The sequence below is a fragment of the Megascapheus bottae genome, chromosome 20 (assembly GCF_031878675.1).
Source record: "Megascapheus bottae isolate mThoBot1 chromosome 20, mThoBot2.hap1, whole genome shotgun sequence".
NCBI classification, from domain to species: Eukaryota; Metazoa; Chordata; class Mammalia; order Rodentia; family Geomyidae; genus Megascapheus; species Megascapheus bottae.
Genome location: NC_143528.1, coordinates 5,438,635 through 5,454,018, shown reverse-complemented (window position 1 = coordinate 5,454,018; position 15,384 = coordinate 5,438,635). Strand labels below are relative to the sequence as shown.

The 15,384-nt window shown below is 40.0% G+C and overlaps 1 long non-coding RNA gene across 3 annotated transcripts in view; it reads right to left on the bottom strand.

Moving 5' to 3' along the window:
- The window catches only part of LOC150049119 (uncharacterized), a 60,927-nt gene extending 53,187 nt beyond the window's left edge, over window positions 1-7,740 (bottom strand). For 2 of the 3 annotated variants that reach the window (XR_016538960.1, XR_016538962.1), the window contains exon 1: window positions 3,016-3,134. This is a non-coding gene — a long non-coding RNA (uncharacterized LOC150049119). Of the gene's footprint in view, window positions 1-3,015; window positions 3,135-7,268; window positions 7,343-7,609 lie in introns of those variants that run through there. The other variant, XR_016538961.1, reaches the window with a different exon arrangement.
- Window positions 7,741-15,384: the final 7,644 nt, after the last annotated feature.

The window sequence follows — 15,384 nt, the reverse complement described above, 5'->3', positions numbered from 1 at the left end:
TAGGCAGCAAGAAAAAGAAGTCAGCGTTTGAAGTGATATCTCTGTGTGTATATATAGTAAAATAGTATTCAGCTATAAAAAACAAAAATTCTGTCGTTTACATCTACATGGATGAGAGAAAGGATTATTGGGATAAAATACCCATCCAGGCTCTGAGATCCAAGGATCATGGCACAAAGACAGCGCTAGCGGGAAAGTCTGAGACTCCTATCTCCAATTAATCAGCAAAAGAGAGAGAAAGAGAGAGAGAGAGAGGACCCAGAAGTGGAAATGTGGCACAAATGATATAGCCTTAATTAAAAAAGGAGAGCACTGACACCCTGAGTTCAAGTCTCATTATTGGCACAAACAAAACAAACCACTAGCCAGACACCTACAGAAGACACTATGTTGAGACTCATCTGCCTAAGCCAAAGAGTTTTGATCTTAAAGAGACAGCAATTTTACCAGAGTCTAGGAAGGAGACATAAGGAGACTAGAAAGAGGTGGTTAACATGTACAAAATGACAGTTATGTGGGTGATTTTATATATATTATATTATATTATAGAATCTCTATATATCTCATATGTATATTATGTATAATCAATGTATATTAAAATAGTTGATATTTTAAGTAGCTGGTAAATGTCCTCACTATAGAGATGAAAAAGATGTGAAGCGGTGAATAAGCTATGACTTATTGACTCTGATTTGGTTATTAAACATTGTTTACATGTATCAAAATGTGATACTACATCCCATATTGTATATTATGAGTTAGTCATAAAAATTAAATGCATGTGATTAACCCCTCCCAATGAATACATGAGCTCTTATTCCATGCTTCAACCTATATCAGACCTTTTGGTACTTACCTAATTTAGTCCTTGTAACTATCCAAAAAGGTAATATTTATTACTCCGTGTATGATGAATCTGTTGAGGTGTGGCAAACTGGAGTGATTTGTTCAGCATGATATAGCTGGGATAGATGGATCTGGAATTTGAACCTAGAAGTCTACTGTAGAGCAAAGACTGTTACCCTCTTTATATTGCTTGGAGCCCAAGCCAGTGTGGTCTTCTGGGTCCCTGGAGCCAAAGAGGGTGTTGGGAATCCCTGTATAACAGCGATTTCATGCTCAGGCATACAAACATTTTGCCACCACTGACCTAATGGGAGCCAAGAACTTAGGTGTGGGCAGATACAGACATAGGAGGCCATGAGCCTCCACAGAATGAGCTTTCCTTCCTCATCTCTAGTCCTACTGGGCAGGATCCAATGCTTAAGCTTTTCTCCTCTGTGTGATCCTGCACTCATCTGGGGATGGGGGTGGTTCTTCTGCTTGTAGATTGTTTGAGTCACTTCAATAAAAATCAGAGAGAAAGAGAGTTAGACCCTGTGTCACTATCTTTCCAGAAAGTTGGACTGAGATTTTTAAAAGAGTTGAAACAAAAATCATTACAGTTCATAGAAGGTCCAGTAGCTCACTCGAAAACCTAATTAATCAAGCACGCATGCCCCAAGCATTCCAGTTAATCAAGGGCTTTCTGCACTTGCTTTATATTGCCATCACTCAGCTCAAATAAAGCATTTGGCTTCAAGTGGGGGTTCAGTTGATATTTTTGACTGACAAAAGCAATTAAAAACATAATATAAGTTCCCTACAAACCTTATTATTATTGTGAAGGTGGTTCACATACGTAAGGCAGTTTTAACAATCCTTTTGATTAGTCATTCATGTAAGTATTTGAATAAACATTTCAAATCAAGTCAAAACAATCACAGAGGATAATAGCACTCGTGGCGTTGCTTAGAGAAATTGTGATCACGGTGTGTCTCTCTTTTTTTCTTTCCTTTTTGGAACCGAGTAAATACATTAGCTCAGTCCATTTTGTGCTGCTGCTACTGTACAGCAGAGACTGGGGAATTTATAGAGAAGAGAAGTATTTTTGGCTTGTGATTTGGAGGCTAAGAAGTCCATAGGCCTGTGCCAGAATCGTTGCCAGATCCCATGCCATAACAGATGGCAAGACAAAGCAAATGACTTAGCTCAAATGCCTTTTCCTCCTACAATGTCACTAATTAATGCCACCCTGGAAGCCTATCCTCATGATCTCATCTAATCCTAAGCACTTCCTAAACACCCCTCCTCTTCATACCATTCACACGAGATTTCGGGGATTCCATTTCCATCTCAATATCTTTGGTGGCATATGTGCAATCCATAACAGAAATATAACCCCCTTGCCTATTTTGAAGCTCCAGAATGGGTAAGCTGATGATGCTGACAGGTATAATATGTATTTACGGCAGGCATTCAAACTCAAGTAAATTCAACTACACAATTAGGTTCATATAATGTGTATCACACTACCCCACAAAACCTGAAGATAAGATATATACCAACAGACTAAGTAGACATTTTAATACATAATAAAGGGAGACCTATTTTCTACCATTAACAACTTATTGATGTTTTTTTAAATGGCTTAATTATTACAGTACAATTTATCTACCAATAAGTAATTTGGGATTTTTTTGCTGTTTGTTGTTTGATGCTACAAATCAAATTCAGGGCCTTAGGCATGTTAAGTGCCAGTGCACCACACCTATCATTCTAGCCATTCCGGTAGATGAGATTTGAAGATCAAGTCCAGCCAGGAGATTGAGCTGTCACTCTTATTTCCAACTAACTACCAAAAAGCAAGACGTAGAGCTTTGATTCAAGGCACTGAGCACCAGACTTGAGCGAAAAAATGCTTAACAGTGCCTAGACTTTGAGTTCAAGCCCCAGGACCAGCACAAGAATAGAAAGGAAGAAAGAAAGGGTTATGTTCATCTATGAGCTAAATGCCAGTCTCCAAAAAATATTTTGAAGCGTAATCTCCTTCTCTGTGTTACTGGTTAATAAAACCATAATGTAAAACTCCCTGTCAAGTTTTGACTGTTTTCCTTACCTCATTTGGTTTATGAAGGTTAAGGCACATGAATATGAACTCAGAAGTAAGCTAGCCTACGACATGTATCAACCTACCCTTCTTCGTGTTATTTCCATCACTCTGATACAAATGCTGAAAAGTCAGAGAACTCTAGCATTGACAAGACACTGAAGAAATGAGCCAACTGAGAGTCCTGTTTCTAGGCACCAGCAGACATCTCACATCACTTAGGCTGGGATTGAAAGTCTTAACTTTCATTGGAAGAACTTCTTAGTGTTCTATCAGATGTCCAGAAAGATGTGCATGTGGTAATCAAGAAGGCCACATGGAGGATGTCTTGTTCTCAGAAGATGTTTTCAGAAGCAGCAAGAGATGGTGTAATTCTCTATGTACTTGACGGGAACTGCCCTATATTTCCCAAAGGACTCTGAACATTGGGAAATGTTGATTTCTACAGAGTTAGTTTTTGTGGCAGTTGCTTGAGTGTTCAGGACTATCAGAAAAAATGTACATACACCAAATGTTCTGGCTTACCAGTAGAATTAAGAAACATTATTTATTTCTTATGCTTAGATGTTAGTCCAGACTAGCTTTATATAATATTGATAAATCTGGAACGTGTGATATTTCCCCTTGAATGGATATGTCTTATCTTATGTAACCCAAGTTACCTCTTTCTGAGTGAAAGACAATGCATCTCAGAATGATCTACTTATTAACATTTTCTATTTCACACTTTCAACAACAACAATAATGAAAATAATACATATATCAAACATCCTCCTGGAAGTTTCCCTAATCGTCTTCTCCCTCCTCATTCTTCCTCTTTTCATCTCTTTTCACTGACCAAACTAGTATGATAATCACATTAAATAAAAGGATAAAAACATCTTAACAAAATCTTTTACTTGAACTTAGAAATAAAGATATAATAGAAGCATAGAATTAGTCTCAAACATATATGAGAGACAAAATATATTTACACGGTGTTTACAATAGTGCCAGCTTATTTAATGGGAATTGTATTTGTGGGTTTTTTTCATTTAATCTTCAAAATAATCTTAAAAATAGGCATCATTTTCCTACAGATTTATAAATCAAGGCTAACATGACTATTGTCTAATGATCTAAAAAATGAAGGGGAAAACATATTTTTTAACCAAACTTTGACATCCAGAGCATAAGGCAATGTCTCTCCCAAGATTAAAAATATATATATGAATAACAACTATGAAGCTATGGTGGTATACACCTGCAATCCCAGCTACTCAGGAGGTGGAGGCAAAATGATCTTGAAGTTGAGAACAGCTGTAACAAAAATAGCAAGCCTCAATCTCATAAACCAAAATGGGCCAAGTATTAGAATCTTGTACCATTGTACAAGTCCTGGAGTTTATTTCACTGAACAAGACCATCCTTACTATAATGATACATATGAGCAAGACCTTATCTCAGAAACCAAATGAATAAAAACTAGCAATTGTAAGAAAATTTATTTTGATAAATTAACTGGAGAAATGTAAATAAAAGTCCTAAGTATAAACATATAATAGAGTATCTTTGAAATTCAACCAGGACTAAAGAAGAAACTTTCCAGAACAATCCTTATTTGGCCCTGAAGTACTGACCTTGTTTTGAGTTCTTTCCTTATAAATGATGACTTCCTTGTACTGACTTTTCTCTGCTTTCTCATTCTACTCATCCCAAGTCAAGAGGTTCAGGAAGCATAGATTTGAAGATAGAAAGAAAAGCTAGAAGATCAGCTTTTGCAAGTTCCCCATTACTTGTTCCCAGCCTTCTCTAACTCAGGGGTGTGTGTAACTAGAGCTATGTAACAGAAACTAGGTGAAAATCAGAATTATAATGGATGACAGTTACAGTTTCCATTAAATTAGGAGGAAACACTGTCTCTAGATGATGTATGCAACGTGGTAGGCAGTTAACCCAAAGGTTCCCAGAGCCTCTTCCAGACAGCAGAGGGCACTAAAAAGCATAAACACTATTGAAGAAGGAAGGAGCAAGCACTGAGTTTGTACAAATTTAGGTATCACATTAGTAACTATTATTTAAGTTACATTTACTGCCTTTAAAATGAAGTAACATCACATAGTTCAATTCCTAACATCCCCTATGCAACAGAGAGCACTTGAAACATGAAACACAAAATGCTTTAGGGTTTGACATAATTAAATATGTAGCCATTTGTTCTTGGTAATACATTTTATTCCCTGTGGTAGAGACCACTGTAGAAAAATAGAAAGTCTTAAGGCATTTTCATGGCCCAGTGATTTGCACAGCCTAGCACCCCTCAATCCAGTCTAGAAATTGTACCGTGTATTTGTTAGTCATCGATGGCGGGGGAGGGGGTGGTGGAACATAGAACCCCTGTGGTGAAATGTAGAAGGTAGGAACGCTTGATAAGAAATGAAAGTTGAAAGAAAATTGCATCATAGTTTTGTAGCTGTTTCTTCTCAGGGAAGAAAACACTGTTCAGAGACTGGCTGAGATTCAGTTCAGCTATTTCCTGATAGGCTTCTGGGTTTCTTTTATGTAATAACACTCCATTTCCATAGCATGTCTGTTGTTTGTGGAGCTGAGAGCATTTTCAAATGCATCATCTCCTTCATTCTCCCAACATCCTCATAATACACAGGAAGGGAGAACCAAGTAACACCAGAACTCTCCTGTCCTGTCCTTTGTAATGAAACCTCCCCATATCTGCAGGTGGGGCTGCAAGGACAGCCTTGCATTCCAAACCATAGCATGTCTAGGTTCAGATTTTTCAGCCTTTAAAAGACCCAACAATCTGACATTCTCTATAGGCAGACACACAGAAGAGAAAGTTTCTGTTCATCTAGAAAGATGAACCGAGTACTTAGTACATACCCTATGTGAGGCACTGAGACTATAGCCCAGAATATGACAGGAAAAAAGGAAACCCTTAGTCTTCTGGAACTAATATCAATGGAAGAACTAGAAAGTATACTATACAAGGTAAGCAAGATAATTAGATGATACTAAAAAGACAGCAAAGTTAGGGGTACGTTGGAGGATTTGAGGATTCTTGGAGAAGGTGACATTTGAGCAAAGCCTTGAAGGAGTAAGCCAAGATGCAGAAAATTCCAAGGGAAGTGGTGTGGTGCTTGCCTAGTGCGTCTGCAGGACAGAGGAAAGTCAGGGTTAGTGAGACAGAATCAAGCTAGAGTGAAAAGGAGGAACACGAGCCAAAGACAGGCACCACTGGCCTTACAAGCCACCATCCAATGGCTTAGAGTTAAGCCAAGAGAACACAGGAAGACCTGAGCAACCTGAGCCAGAGGGTTTGTTATCTGCTACTCATCTTTAGCAGCTTAGGAAAATAAAGTTCTTCATTTTTGAAGGTTCCTGGTTTTTCAGAACAAGAAGGCTTTATTTTGATTTCCCAAATATAAAACTATAAGCAAACTATGATACACACCTTATATGCTTCTTCAAATTGCCTGCAGGTGTGTACTCAGTTTTGCTAAGGATGCCTTAATAAAGTCATGAATTGATTGGCTTTCTGTAACAGCTAATCTCTGGAGGGTCTGAGATCAACATCAAAGGCCTCTAGAACCTGCTGACATGCCTTTCCTTGACTCAGCTCTGTTTCTGGTTCACAGACATTCTTTGGTATTTCACAGCTTGTAGCTTCATCACTTATTCTGTCTCTACCATCACAGAGCCTTCTCTCTCTCTATCTCTTGCTCTTCTCCAAAGAGCAATATATAGAGTAATCCAAAGAGCAATCCAGTTATTATAGGATTAGGAGCCCAACTTACTCGGGTAACAACCTCATGTTAGCATAACTGATTCAGTCTGCAACAACCCTATTACCAAGCAAGGCCATATTAATGAAATTACAACATGCCATTTGGTTTCCAAATTATTCTGATTCCAACCCCTAAGAATTCTGGCAAAAGGAAGTCTGCTCTCAGGAAGCTTAGAGAAAAGCTACTTCTTGTTATCCAACAAAGTGTATGGCACCACAGAAGCCTCTGCTGTGGCTCCCCGCATCCCTGCACCCCAGTTCAGATCTTGCATAGCTGTGTGTGTGCTTTGTAGATCAATGTGCATTTTTGTGTGCATATGTTGTCTCAAATTGTGTCTCTGCGATGCTAGGGTATCTTCACACCTATGAGTGTAATTGATCAAATGCTTGACTCTGGACACAGGTTTGGTACACGTGTTCATACCTGTGTTTATGTAACAGGCAATGAATGTCTACTGAAATCTAAGAAGCTGTATCGGCCTAAGTAGGCAAGACCAGTTGTGGTTTATCTTAGCCTGCCACAGCAGCGTCATCTTTCCAGAATCTGTGAATACTCACATTGACTCCTAAAGGACAGATGAAACTTATTGGCCTTCTGCTGCACCCAGATGCTGGAGAGAGAATAGCAAGACCTGTATAAAAGGCCAGAACTTCTCAATTCACATCAGAATGCATTTTGAACAAACTAGTAACAACAGAAAAATTCCTGGACACATGTTCCCACATTACCAAAAGAATTTAGAATATGACATTATCACCCCCCACACACACCACCACCAAGTCTGGCTTGTTAGAAAGAGAAATATAAAGCTGGGTCTGGGTTAATGAAAGAAATTTTCTGAGAAACCCCTTGAGAAAGAACAAAATGTTATACTGGACACGATTTGAGTGTTGGATACCTGCTCTTTGGTGGGATAAGCTTCAGAGAGGAGGAAGAGAGAAATTCTCTCAGACCACCATGGAATAGGAGGATTTTCCAAGAACTCCCACAGAGGAGGTTAGAGTAGCTGAGGCAGCTTTTCCTTGGAGTCCTGGAACTTTCTCCCATTTGCCTTTAAGCTCCAAAGTATGAGCCAGTGTGTGCTGAGTGTTTTCAGTTCATGGAGCCAATGGGCATGTCACTGTCATTGTGGAAGAAGAACAGAGCAGCCAGCTCCAAAAGAACATTAGCCAACATTTTAGCGGACTTCAGAGACACAACAGATAATTGTCCTTCCCTTCTTTGAGATGAGCAAACTGGCATGTGTAATGATGAAGTGACTGACTCAGTGTCCACAGAGAGCAAGTAACAACTGTGTTAATCATCTTTTTCTCTCTATAACCAATTCAAGATGATTAGCTCAGGAAGTGATGATGCTTATTGGGGTCAACGGTTTTGTAGGCTTGGGAATACGATTGATTGTTCCTGTTGCTTTGGGCCTATGGTGAGGCAGGACACCATGGAGGGAATTAACAGCAGAGCAAAACTGTTTAGTTTATGGCTAAGAGGCAGGAAGATGAGTTCTTACACCCTTTCAGGAAAAACCTCCAATAACCTAAAGATCTCTCACTAGACTCCACCTCTTAACTGCTGTACCATGCTCTGATATCATGAGGATTCACTAGAGGAAGGTTCCACAAGAGCCTTTTCTGCATCAATACCCCACACAGCTTAACTTTATTTGTGAATTGAGGAGTTTTGAATAGTCTGTATTAGGAGTAAGTTCTACAGTCTTGTTGTTGAATCCTTGGAAGATGTATTGTGAAAACATGTGCTGTGACCTAAGTTTCCACAGAGCTTCGGAAAACAAAGAAGTACTGACAGTTGTCAAGCATTATGATTGTTATTAAGACAGCTTGAAGCACTTTACTATTAACCAGGTGAATCAGACAGAAGCCTTTAGTAATAAAGAATGCTGTGTCCTTAAATGCTGACTCTTTTGCCTGGCTGATGAGCTACGAATATGGAAGCCCTTACACAGGACCGAGGACCAAGGAGCTCCCCTAGAAGGACTTCTGGGACAGTTTGATCTGACATAAATAGAGCTGTGCATCTGTTTCTTTCCTTCCTGCTTCTCTCAATGCTGCTCTTCTCTCACTCCCCTGCCAGACATCAGTCAAGCCTCCATTTCTAGATGTGGCTTGTGAGCTGGGAGCCTAGAATTAGAAACTGTGGCCTGACTTGAGGATCCCAGCCTTGCTAGAGAAGAGAAGATGAGGCCCTTTCCACATCCTTTTCCAGTGATTAGTCTTCTAGTATTATGAATTGCATGAAATAAAGAAAGAAAGAAGCAGCTCTATCCAAAAGAGAGAGATTAATGAGCTGGCACTGGCAGAGGCCCTTCTCCTCCTTCCAAGGGCCCATCAATATTCCCTCAGCCTCCAGCCCTGCATCCCCAAGTATGCTGTCACTGTTCTGTTCCTTTCAGAATCTGGTTCTCTCTCTGCCCTCTCCTGGCTGTCCACTTCTGTGGATTCCCTCCTCCTAGCGGCTGTTTACAAGGACCTACCCAGCTCTTTAAATGAAGCCCTGCAAGCTCTTTCCCTCTTGGAGGCCATGTGTTGAGCCCCAGGAGCTGACTTGTGGCATTTATTAGAGCAAGTGGGAAAGTGCTTGGCTCATCAGAGAGCAGCTGGAGACAGAGCTGCTCAAAGGCACTCACTGACCTCTAGCTCAGCTACTGGGGTACCTGGGTACTGCAGACTCAGATGATTCCTCTCTCTCTCTCTCTCTCTCTCTCTCTCTCTCTCTCTCTCTCTCTCTCTCTCTCTTCTCTCTCTCTCTCTATCTCTCCAGCCTCCAACCATTTCTTACAGGAGTGTCCTGACCGTCCTGACCTTGCAAGGCCTAGATTTCCCCCGATCCATCTCCCTACATTGTGTCTCTCTGGTGAACTCATGCTGGGAGATTAATTGCTGCTATCACCCCTAATCCATCACACTTCCCAAAGATTGTTTTGACATCTAGTTAATTTTTGGCTGATGATTTATCAAATTCTTATTACCGTGCTCTGAAGGGGCTCATTTATTGTGTTGATTCATGGTAATGATAAAGGGGAAGCATTTTGAATTTTAACTACATTTCCCTCATGCTTCCTCTACCCAGTGTAGTAAAAAGGGGAAAAAATTGAAAGGGGGGGGACAAACCATGGAAACTCTTAAACAATTTAGAATGTGGAAGGGAAGGGAAAGGAAAGAAAATTCTTCTATTATGTGAGCAAAAGCCAAATGGCCAAGTTTAACATAGGTTATTCTCTCTCTCTCTCTCTCTCTCTCTCTCTCTCTCTCTCTCTCTCTCTCTCTCTCTCTCTCTCTCTCTCTCTCTCTCTCTCATACACACACACACAGTATTTTTAGCATCTGGGTCTGAACTGCATTCGGAAAGCTCATACCCCTAAGGCTCTTAAACATTTATTGCCCCGTAACATTACCTAAATGTCTACTACCATCCTATTCAACTAGAACTTAATGGTAAATGACTTTAGTCATGTACCAGTGGAAATGTAAAACGAGCATCTCTGCCAGGCCAGATGGCCATCTCACCTTTTAAAAGTGCAATGAGACTTTTCTGGTCACTCCCCAGACCTTTCAAATTTCTCATTTGCCACTCAGCTTTAAAAAAAAAAATAAACCCAGATGGTAAGAAGAAGTTCAAAGTCATTGTTGACTGTTATTCAAGGAACAAGAGAGAGGCTGATATCTCAGGGACCAAGCAGAGTGGTGACAGAAGAACGCAGGGGTCAGGCACTCACCAGCAGTCGCACAAGTGGTCTCGGGAGGATTCTGGAAATCCTGGCTGCAGGCCCTACTGCCACAAGAATGCACATGCTAGGCCAAGAATTGACAGAGAACAAGGAGATTTCTGAAGAGACGGTCATAAGGGAAGTCTTCTCATCAAGAACATCCAATAGGAGGCCTCCAAAAAAAGACTTCAGGCCTGGAGTGCTGGATACAGAACTCATTTTAACTATACTTAGTACCAGGGTGGACAAAGGGTAGGTGGAAAATAGGGGGAGAATGCCATCCGGAATCTAATATATAGCCTACGAAATTAAGGAGAGCGAGGGAAAGGTAGGTAGGGGAGAAATGTATGAGAATATTGAAAGGTGACTTCGATTTCTCCTTCCTTCCCTCCCTCCTTTTTTTCTATTCTCCTTTCTCTCTTTTCTTTATTTCATCTCTTTCTTTTCTTCTTTTCTGTCTCACAAAGTCTAGCCTCACCTATATATAGATGAACTTTGTGTTAGACTTGTTTCATCCCCAAGATATGTCAGACAATTATATATATATATTATATATATTATATATATATATATTCCAGAACTGAAGTCCAAAATCTGAAACAAAATCCCAATACAAAGCATTTCAGATAAGGAACACTCCCCCCCCACCCCGTGATCATCTAAATGTGTCTTCTGGCATTCTACAAATCTATCTGCAGCAATGTGTGAAGTATGCATACTTGTTTTCTATTTTTCTTGAAGAGTCTCAACAGAACTCTGTCACCTTCATTCACCTTCTCCCTTGTCAGCGAGTAAACCACTATGCAAGTAGCTACTCAGCCTAAAATCCTCACACCATCTGCACCTCACAGAATCTCACATCTAATCCATCCATACACAGATAGCCCATGTGGGGCTAATCTCCAGTTCTTTCTCCTCGGCCCCTCTCGTACTGGCTAGAGGCCCCTAGATTATGCAATCCCTCACCTCCTAACCTATGCTATGAGCATGGAGGATGGGACTCAAGCTCCCATTCATCTACTGTCTCCACCCACATCCTCTGGAATGGCTGGTCTCCTTGCTGCTCTTTCAGCAGGCCTATAGACCTGCCTCTCAGGGCCTTCACCCTTCCTGCCACCCCTACTGACTGCATTCTACTTTCAGATAGTAAAATTGGTGGTTAACTTTTCTTAGCTGTTTTTGAATCCCATATTGTATGACATCTTCCATGTATGCTTCATCATGGAACTAAAAGTCAATACACATCTAAGATCTAACCTAAGATGGACAAGGGAAAACCCTACAAAGAAGGTGCCACTCTTGGTTACAAGGGACAGATTGTGGATGGCAGTAGACCTCGCTGGCTCATGAGACAGTAAGTGTACAAACTGCTTTTCCTCCTGCAGGGACTCAGTATATTATCTAACAATGACTTTTGAAAAGGCCAGGTATGGCTTTCCTAATGCTTCTCAATCTGTTAGTCTGTTTGGTGTCTCTGTAACAAAATGCCTGCAAACATCAGTGTATAAAGAGCAGAGGTTTATTATGGCTCATAGGTTAGGGGTTTTCTGTGTACATGGTACCAAGAAATTGAACCCAGGGCTTCATGTATGCTAGGCAAGCATTCTACCACTAGGCTATGCTCCTACCCACATGTTAGGAATTTTCGTGGCGTGGCCATTTAGCCCTGTTGCCTTGGAGTCTTTACTAAGGAAAAATATTACAGTAGAAAATGTGAAAAAGTGAGCAACTGCTTCACTTTTCAAAAGAGAGAACAGAAGGGGTCAGAATCCAAATGCATCTGCTATGAGCATGTCCTGAATAACCTAGCTTCCTCCCACTAAGCCCCACCTCTTAAAAAGTCCCACCACCACAGACAGACCTTTTAGCAGATGGAACTTTGCAGTTCAGGGTAGGGGGGGCATTCAAGGTGCAGACTACAATAGTATCAACGATGTATGAAGATCCTGCTCCAGGAAGCAGCTTCTTCTACTAAAATCATTAGCCAACTAGCCTCCTTCCATCTTGTGTGAATTGAAGCATCATCCCATGAAGGCATCGACCTTCTCTATTTCTCTTCTTTCCCAACCTGCCTGTTCATTCCCTGTGGCACAGAGCTATGTGTACACCACATCTCCCAGGCTCTCCCTCTCCAGTGTTAAGACTTAAAAGCTGCTTAGAAATTAAAAATGCCCCCTTGGTGCCAAAGCTGCTACGCTCTCTGCCTCTACCCTTCACAGACAAGACTCTAAAGAGTTTATCCCTTCCTTCTCCCCACTTTCTCACCTTTCTCTCACTCCTCAGTACACTCTACCCACTTCTATCCTCCTATTCCATCTACATCACTCTTTCTCATATCACAAATATCACAAGTGCTATTCCTCTGATGCTTTACTTTTCTGATCTTTTAGAAGCATTTATCACGATTGTTTACTTCTTTCATGGATTGTAACATCTACTAGTATAGCCCCTGTCTCAGCATTCTTAGAATATTTTAGTATTTTACTCTCTCTGCACAAGAGAAGCTTTCAGGTTCCTTCTCTTTTCTTGTATTTCATGATTCTTTGCTATTTTCTTGCCTCTCTGATGCCCTCATGGTATCTTCTTCAACTCTTACCTCTAATGATATCCCTTGAGTGTGTTTTTTCTTCAATATTCTGAGCTTAGCCCCTATCCCTCCTAAATCTTCCTACATGACCTTATCCTGGCTCCAGTAGTCATCTATATGGTAATATCTCCCAGATAACTATGTTGTAATTGCATTAACTCTAACTGGATATTATTTCTACCAAATGAGGACAATGTTATACATGCATATTAATGGAGGGACTCTTTTATAGGTTTCCATGAAAGAATGACATGTTTCCTTTTTTTTTTTTGCCAGTCCTGGGCTTGAGCTCAGGGCCTGAGCACTGTCCTTGGACTTTCTCAAGGCTAGAGCTCTACCACTTGAGCTTAAGCACCACTTCTGGCTTTTTTTTTTTCTATGTATGTGGTGCCAAGGAATTGAACCCAGGACTTCATGCATGCTAGGCAAGCACTCTACCACTAGGCCAAACTCCAGCTCCCCATTTTTCTTTGTGTAGTTCCTACATATTTTCTGTTTGATACTTTCCCAGAAATTAAACGTAGTTCTATTGCTATGCTATTAAGATTCTTCACATATTTCTAATGGGTTGTGTTAGAATAGATTAAAGCTATTAATGCTTGTGTATTTATTCCACAACTAGCCACATCATTAAGCACCTCTTTAATGATAGTCAATTTACAAATACTTGGAAAATATTTTCCAGATTAGTGAGAACATAATTTGTAAGTTACATTGATTGTTTTCTTCTTCTTTCCAATATTTAAGCCTCATGTCTTCTTGAGCTATTTCTAGACCTCTTAGAATGCTATTCAATGATAATGCTTGTGGTCAGTGTTTAATTTCTTTTTTATGGCACTGTCACTAGTGTTTTAATGGCACTGTCACCAGTGTTTTACTACTTAAGTGTAATTATGGACTTTATTTAATATGCATATAATTTGTGTGAAATATATTTATATTTTAATTTATTATCACTTGTGTTTCCAATTAATCAGAAATGGAAATTAAATTTATAAATTCTTTTGGGCCATCTATCAATATAATGTCACAATTTTGTCTGATTATTTGAGTTGATTTCATTCTAAACAGATTGATGTTAGTATAACTTTACATCTCTGGAATAATTCTTTCTTATTTCAGATAATCTTCTTTTTTGTATGTATAGGTTGATCCTGAGCTTGAACTCATGGCCTGGGCACTTTCCCTGAGCTTCTTTGCTCTAGACTAGCACTCTACTACATCAACCACAGCTCCAGTTCTAGATTTTTGCTGGTTACTTGGAAGTAAGAATCTTACTGAAAGAAGACAGGAAAAAAAAAGAGAAAAATAGGGAAAAAATAAAAGAATCTTATTGAAGGAAGAAAAGGAGGGAGGGAGGAAAGGAGGAAGGAAGGAAGGAAGGAAGGAAGGAAGGAAGGAAGGAAGGAAGGAAGGAAGGAAGGAAGGAAGGAAGGAAGGAAAGAAGGAAGGAAGGAAGGAGGGAGGAAGGGAGGGAGGGAGGGAGAAAAGAATGGAGAGAGGGAGGGAGAGGGGAGGGGAGAAAGAGAAAAAACTTAAAGAAAGCCATGGCCTTTTCTGCATGGATTGTCTTTGAATCACCATCTTCAAATCTCAGCCTTGTGAGTAGCTAGCATTGTAGACCTGAGGCACTAATGCCTAGTGAGTTTATTATTTTGACAAGGAGTTAACTAGAAGGCTTTCTATGTTCTCTTATTTTCTAGACTGATTTCAAAAGCATATAAAGAATTATCTCCAGCAGGTCACTGGTACTCCTGCTTGTAATCATAACTACTCAAGAGGCTCAGATCCAGGGATCACAGTTTGAAGCCAACCAGAGCAGCAAAGTCTGTGAGAATCATCTCCAGTTAACCATCCCCCAAAAAACTGCAAAACAAAACAAAACAAAAAACAAAAAAACTGGAAATGATGGTTCAAGTGGTAGAGCACTATACTTGAGCAATTAAAAAAATTTTCAGGGGCAGTTCCCAGGTCCAAGTTCAAGGTCCAGGACTGGTGAGCGTGCACATAGACACACCCACATTCTCTATGGATATTTTTCCATATTTTAAAATTATCTTTAAGTAGGTGTACAAGGAAGGTGTCATTTAACACAGCAATATCTTGATCTGGGTTACCCCTTCAACAAAATCATCCTCTTCAACCTACCCTTACCTTACATTTCTTAATTTTTTGGAATGTACAGTTAATTCTAGATTTCATTCTCCTCCTTTCATCTCTTCATTGTCTACCCTACTCCCTCATCCTCTGCTTGCAAATATCCATTTATTTATGCTTGTTTTACGGGGCTTTGACTTAGTATTTCAAAAAGTTTTGAGCTCTCTATAGTCACAATTCTGTTCTTTTAACATTTTTTATTGTAAAG